This window comes from Triticum dicoccoides, chromosome 6B (genome assembly GCF_002162155.2).
Source record: "Triticum dicoccoides isolate Atlit2015 ecotype Zavitan chromosome 6B, WEW_v2.0, whole genome shotgun sequence".
NCBI lineage: Eukaryota > Viridiplantae > Streptophyta > Magnoliopsida > Poales > Poaceae > Triticum > Triticum dicoccoides.
The window spans coordinates 546,495,025-546,501,671 of NC_041391.1; positions in this window are offsets into that span (position 1 = coordinate 546,495,025).

The window sequence follows — 6,647 nt, forward strand, 5'->3', positions numbered from 1 at the left end:
TCCCCCCGTGCCCCGAGCCGGAGGAGGAGGACGAGGAGGAGGAGGAGACGACGACCGCCTCTACCTCAGCTCAGCCATGCCACGCGACACCGCCGTCCGCGCGCTGCTCTGCTCTACCTCAGCTCAGCCAGGCCGGCACCGTGTACGCCCTCGACTGCAGGTAAGCCCCTCACCTCCACTTCCTTATTCTTCTTCTTCTTCCTCTTGCCCTCAACCTCTGCTCTGAGTCTCGACCACTGTGCAGGGCCCGTCCATCTCCGGCTAGCTCACCACACCGCGTGAGCTCAACAACCGCTGTGCAGGGCACCACCACGCAGGTGACAGTTAGGTACAATGACAAAAAATGGCTTGTAAATAGGGTTAGGGTTTGGGAGTGGAGACCATGGCCATGGCTTGTAAATTGTTGTTGATTCTCAAGTAATTTTTTCTGTTAGGTACAGTTAGGTACACTTACAGAAAAATTCACAAGGAAAGGTTGTGTCATGCATCACAGGATTTGTAGGAGTTCTTGGAGCCACAAAAATAACTTTAGAACTCAGAGAGGCCTCAAACCAGCATCATAGGCAATAAGACCAGGCAACATATGTTCTTATTAGTTTAATAGAAGAGAGAGGGGTGGAAAAATAGACAAGAAAGCAGAATATAGCCAAGACAAGTAGCATATGTTAATAAGCAGAGTATAAGGATAACAAAGAAGAAATAGACAGGGTAGCACCCAACTGAACATCTGCTTCTGCAGAACACTGCACTCCACTTACACATGGTATTTTTATGCAAATAGGACACCACACCCACAAGCACATGGGCTAGTATCATTAGCAGTGCTGCTGTAAGTAGCTATTACCCAAAGGTCAGCCAGACCAATGGGAATAGACAGAATTAAGTAACAAACTTCAGGAATTAGAGTAGCATATTCAGTTAACTGAATCCAAACACCCTTTTTATCCTTCAGTTAACACGAACAGCAGAGCCACATAGGAGCAAACAACATATTAAGCACTTTGTTCCTGACCAACTTAGCAAATCCAGAGCAATCCCATACCACTAGAGCATCACATGAGCACAGTAATAAAGCAAATACACATGGGCAGCTACTGACAGACCCTAGAACAACATGAATTTATCACCAGAGAGATCTAGTAGGAGTTGATGGCTTGATGCTTGATTACAACATCTAGCAGCAACTAGTAGAACCCCACTTCAGTAATGCCTGTGATGCATGACACAACCTTTCTGTACAGTTAGCCTAGTTAAGTATAGGCTTGGGCTTGTTGTTGAATGCTAGTTTTCCTCTCGTTTGTTGTTACGCAAGATTATGATGATGGAAGAGACATTACTGAAGTGTTAAAGTATGCATGTTTTGCTTAGTTGAAGAATCTGAGATATTGTGGTATGAGTTCGTGGCTTAAATTTGCTTGTTCTTTGTTGTTGCCCATGATGTGCAACATATGCAGCTAGATTGTTCTGCTCTTGTGTATCTGGTTTTATATTTATAACCTGCCATTACTGGATATTCCAATTGTGGTGTCCTTGTGATATAGGGTTGGCCGTTTAATTGATACACACCAAATTTTGCGGTAGCAGTGGTCGTTTCCCGATCAATCATGCCTAGTAGACTTTTTAATTAATTAGGAGCAGTGAACCCTTGTTTTGGAAACTTGAAACTGACTGGCTGTTTAGCAATGTTCAGTAGGACCGAATTGTAGTAGCGCATTTACAGGGTAAGCTTGATGCATTCTTTCCAGTATGTGTTCTTCTCTACTTGATGGTGTGAAGAAATGGTGCTTGATCTGAAGTTACAAAGCAAGAGTGTGACAAACTTATGTCAGGGTGTAGTTTGTGATGATGCTACATGTGATCTTGTGATGATGCTACTTGTGATCTTGTGATGGTGCTACTTGTGATATTATGAAATGACCCATTGGTGACTTCATTACGCGGGGATAATGCTTTTGCATGTACCCCGAGAGGCCCTTGAGTTTGCCGGAATGTCGATTAACTTCCGTTCCGGCAAATTCGGGTACTCCATATGTCCTATTTTCAGCAAAGGTCATGCTGAAATTTTCCGTGAATTTTAGCATGACTTTGCTAAAAATAGGACATATGGGGTACTTGTGACTAATGCATGGGTCGGGGTATCTTAGTACTTAATTAAGTAGGATCAACTGCCCCGCCATTCTTGCTGCATTAAACCATAGGTGGCAATAGAGCCAAGTGATTAGGCCCAACTTAGAATTCTCCTTCCCTTTTCTTGATAGGGTATATTATTAGAAGATACCCATATATATCAGTCAACCTAGGGTGCCTCGGCATCGATAAACCCTAAATGATGAAAACTTAACTTAGCATTTAGGGTGCCTCGGCATCGATAAACCCTAAATGATGAAAACTTAACTTAGCATTTAGGGTGCCTCGGCATTGACAAACCCTAAATTATAAAACCTTGGCTTTTAGGGTGCCTCGGTGTCGATGAGAACCTAAACGATGTACGCTTAGGCTTTTAGGGTGCCTCGCGTCGACAAACCCTAAATGATAAAAGCTTAGCTTTTAGGATGCCTCGGTGTCGACAAACCCTAAATGATGAGACCATGATCTTGTTCCTTGACAATAACCAACTTTTTGACAAAACTTTTTTCCTATTTAGAGCGAAACATGGCCCACAACGATGAGGCCGGCGGTTCGGGGGCGAGCAATTCTGGGAGCTGTCCCAGGAGATGGAGGAGGAACCTCACCGCTATGAGGACGCCGCGGAAGACACCGATCCTGACTACACAACCCCTAGTGGCGTCGGGGATGACACCACTGATGGTGCCGCCGAGGATGCACCACTGATGATGGCGGCGCACGCACAGATGGTAGCCAACCGAAGAGGCAATGGAAGGACCGGCGCCCGAACGTGCTCGGCACCGTCAAGGAGGGATTTACTAAAGTGAACTCCGACGGGCATCCAAAGGCGCCCAAAGAATTAGTCAAGGGGTACTCGGTTCAGCTCGGGTGCATTCTCCGGAGCACCGTCTCGATCAACACCGGGAACCTAAGGCATAAGTACCGAGGGAATTTGCACAACCTCCTCTTCACAAAGCTGCACGAACAATACAAGTTCCCCGCTAACTTTGCAAACACACGCCTCTCATGGAATAAAGTGAACAGTGCCACCATCACGAGGATGAGCACGACCCTGTCTACTTGGAGAAGCACAGTGAAGGCAATGATTGAAAAAGGTGATAGTTATGAGAAGATCAAGGCGAACTCGGTCCCGGTGGTTACAGAGTGTCAGAGCCTATAAGGGACAAGGAGGACGCGGAGTGTGCCGAGCAAGGCCTACCGCCCTGCTTCGAGAAATACCGTGACAAGCAGAACATGAACTTTGTCAGTGCTCGATACAAGGAGGACTCGGTAACAAAGGAGCTTACCACGGATCCGAATACTAGGGCGCTTGAGCTTGTTCTGGTAAGGAATACACCCCCGCGTAATTGCCTCCATATGGTTGCATTCTAATTAATCCCCAATATTTCTAAATGGTTCACGTTCCTTCCGCAGGACACTGAAAGCAGTAGCGCGGGGTCGTCTCAGAGCTCCCCTTTCGACACCCCTTTAAATAGGGTGTTGAACGTAATGAAAAACAAGGATAAGCTCAGTAAGCCGTCGTCAGCTAGTCGTGTGGCCGGCAAAGGCTTGTCCACAAAATGGTCGTCATACTATACCGCTAGTGGGCGAAAGGAGAAAAAGACCAGCTCGGAAAGCCAGTCGCACGAGATTGAAGCACCCAAGGCACAAGTGGCGAGGATTCCGGAGATTTTCCAAGAGAAAGTGCAACAACAACTGGGAACGACGCTCACCGCCATGGTGCCTACCTTGATTCAGGGGCTAACGACGTGGATTGCGGGCGGCCAACAGGGGCCTCCCCCGGTTCCCAGCTTCACGGCTAGCAACTCGCAGAACGCGCAGGCGGCACCATTGGTGTCTCCAGCGGAGGCGGTATTCGTGTCTCCAGCGCCGGCACGGGCATTGGAGCTTAATGCAACCGGGTGTACGCCGGCCGGCACCTCGCCAGCAAGCGGCCCCTCCGTCAGTTGCACGCCCGCCGTTGGTGGTGCCTCGACATTAGCCGAGCTCGACGGCATCACGGTAACTAAGCCTCTCGGCCGATGACTTCATCTCCTTGCCTTTGACTGGGCATCCCTGATGCTCTACATGTTTTTGCAGGGCGCCGCCGACGTTCCTTGGACTCTCATGCACTTCATGGGCGGCGAGTTGGTCGATGTCGCTAAGGGCAGAATCGTTCAACCGGGCAACCGCGTGTTCCACGGTAATCCGATGCCACCCACCTTGTATAGGGTTGAACTGGTTTGGGTGCTGCCAGGCTGCGATGAGTTGTTATCTTTGATTCGACCCGCTGGGGCCGACGAAGATGATGTGATGACCCTCAGCGCCTGCGTAAGCTGGCCCCTGCTTTGGCCGAAGAGCCAGATTCGTTTGGGAGCGGGGGACACCACCCCACAGACAAGACCGCCAGTCGTGCCAGCGCCAAGCCATGGTAAGACTGCCGCAATGCTACCGGACATGCCGGACATCCCTATGGCATAGAATCTGGACATGCATATGGCACAGGATCCGGATGATGACAACAACGACAATGGTACATTTACCAACGTCGATAAGTACTTTGCCGAACATGGGTACGGTGACGAATTCCGCGGGCCTCCTTCTCAAGAACCCAACGAAGACGACCACGATCTAGCTAGTACGGCGGAGAAACCCAATTGCAACAGGCGTCGTCTGGCATTCAGTTCTCAGGAGACGCCTCTAGCTGCCGCCTTCACCGAGCCTCAGATAGCCGAGGTGCAAAATATTATTAGCCCCAACACGCTCAAGAAGGCGGTCTGTGAGCAGAACTCGATCCCATTACAACAGATCAAGAAGAAGGGACGGAAACGAAAGACTAACAAGGGCATTGGTGCGAGCTAGCAGGCACCGAGTATGATCCGTGCTCAGGACGGGCCACCTTCATCTAAGGATATCTCGAGGAGGGTGCATGTGGTGGGTAGGGCGATGCTATCGACAAATATGCTCAATGTTGCAACCAGTGCTATGCGGAGTCTGCATGACAGTGTTCTTTCTTAGGAGAAGCGGCGTCTCTCCTAGAATGATGTGGCATACCCAGTTTTCATGGCCAAGGTGCCAGAGGGCAAGGGCTTTGTGGATAGCGCCATCGGGGGTACGATCGTCCTGTGGTTTGATGACATCTTTGCTATCTTTAACCTTCATCTGCTGCACTACACCTTTGTTCGGCTGTTTTCACTGAGTATGGAGATGTGGATAATTAGAGACAAGACCCTGGACATCGGGATAGTCGACCCCTTCTACATGTGTGCCAAGATCTTGGGCAGCACTAGGGACCGGCAAGTCGTGAGTTCACACCTCGAAGGCGTCATTCTGGCATACCTAGACAAGGATAACTTCCTCGTGCCTTACTTTCCCGAGTAAGTCATCCCCTAACCGCCCCGTAACATATGATTTCTTAGATTTCGATCGTTCTTTTTTTCTAACATTTCGTGTTCTGTGCAGTGACACACATTGCACACTCATCCTCTTAAGTCCAAAATATTCCATGGCCACGTATTTCGACCTGGACCGTGACTCCAAGATAGACTACACAAATATCAAGAAAGTTCTTGATGGTGCTCTCCCCAGCTATGCCACATCTGGAGGCACCTTTAAGAGGCTAGTTCGTAGGTACGACATGCACGTGTTCACCCACAATACGATGTTCCCCTGTGTCAAGCAACCGCCTGGTGGTCAGAAGGATGCCTACTACGCCCTCCATCACATGCGGGCGATCGTACGGGACCATAATCACCTTCTACTACCAAATAATCTCAAAGATTGGGCCGCAAGGTTCGCGGCAATCCAGGACACGGACCTCTGACAAGAATTCTTTCGCATCCAGTCGGAGTTTGCAGAAATCATCCATCAAGATGTCCTCGGGGCAGTTCTACCTCATATATCAACCGTCCAACAGTGATATGGACACAATGCTACAAATGCAGGCTGACAACAATCGCGACTTCCTGACCATCACGAAAGACGGCGGCTTCATCCACGTTCCGGTCCCATGAGTCGAGTCGAAAGTAGTGATGCTATTTGTAGTTCTGAAACATCGATTAGCTCATGTTGTAATTAAACTTTAATGAACTTGTATGTCTCTTTGGTTTGGACAGTTGTTCAACTTAGATGTAATCGATGCTATTTATTAGTAGGACCATGAATTGTGCTATTAATGTCTTGCTTTTCTTTTCCGATCCTTTTGTTGCATACTTATATATTGCTTATGTATTGTCTGTTATTTGGCTTGTACATAGAGATGCCGTCGTATGTCGTGTACAAGGGTAAGGTTCCCGAAGTATACGATGACTGGGAGGAGTGTTGGAGACAGGTTCACCATTTTAGCGGTAACAGTTACAAAGGGTACACCACCAGGGCGGAGGCAGAATCTAGATACGCGTGCTATCTAGCGGGAGAGAGGAGGGAGCGTTGGAGGAACCGGATGAAGACCAGTTTCATTGCGATGATGCTCATCGTGATGACCGCATCTCTCTTCTATGTGATTGTAGTTTAGATGATTGATATCGACTTGTAATGTGAAG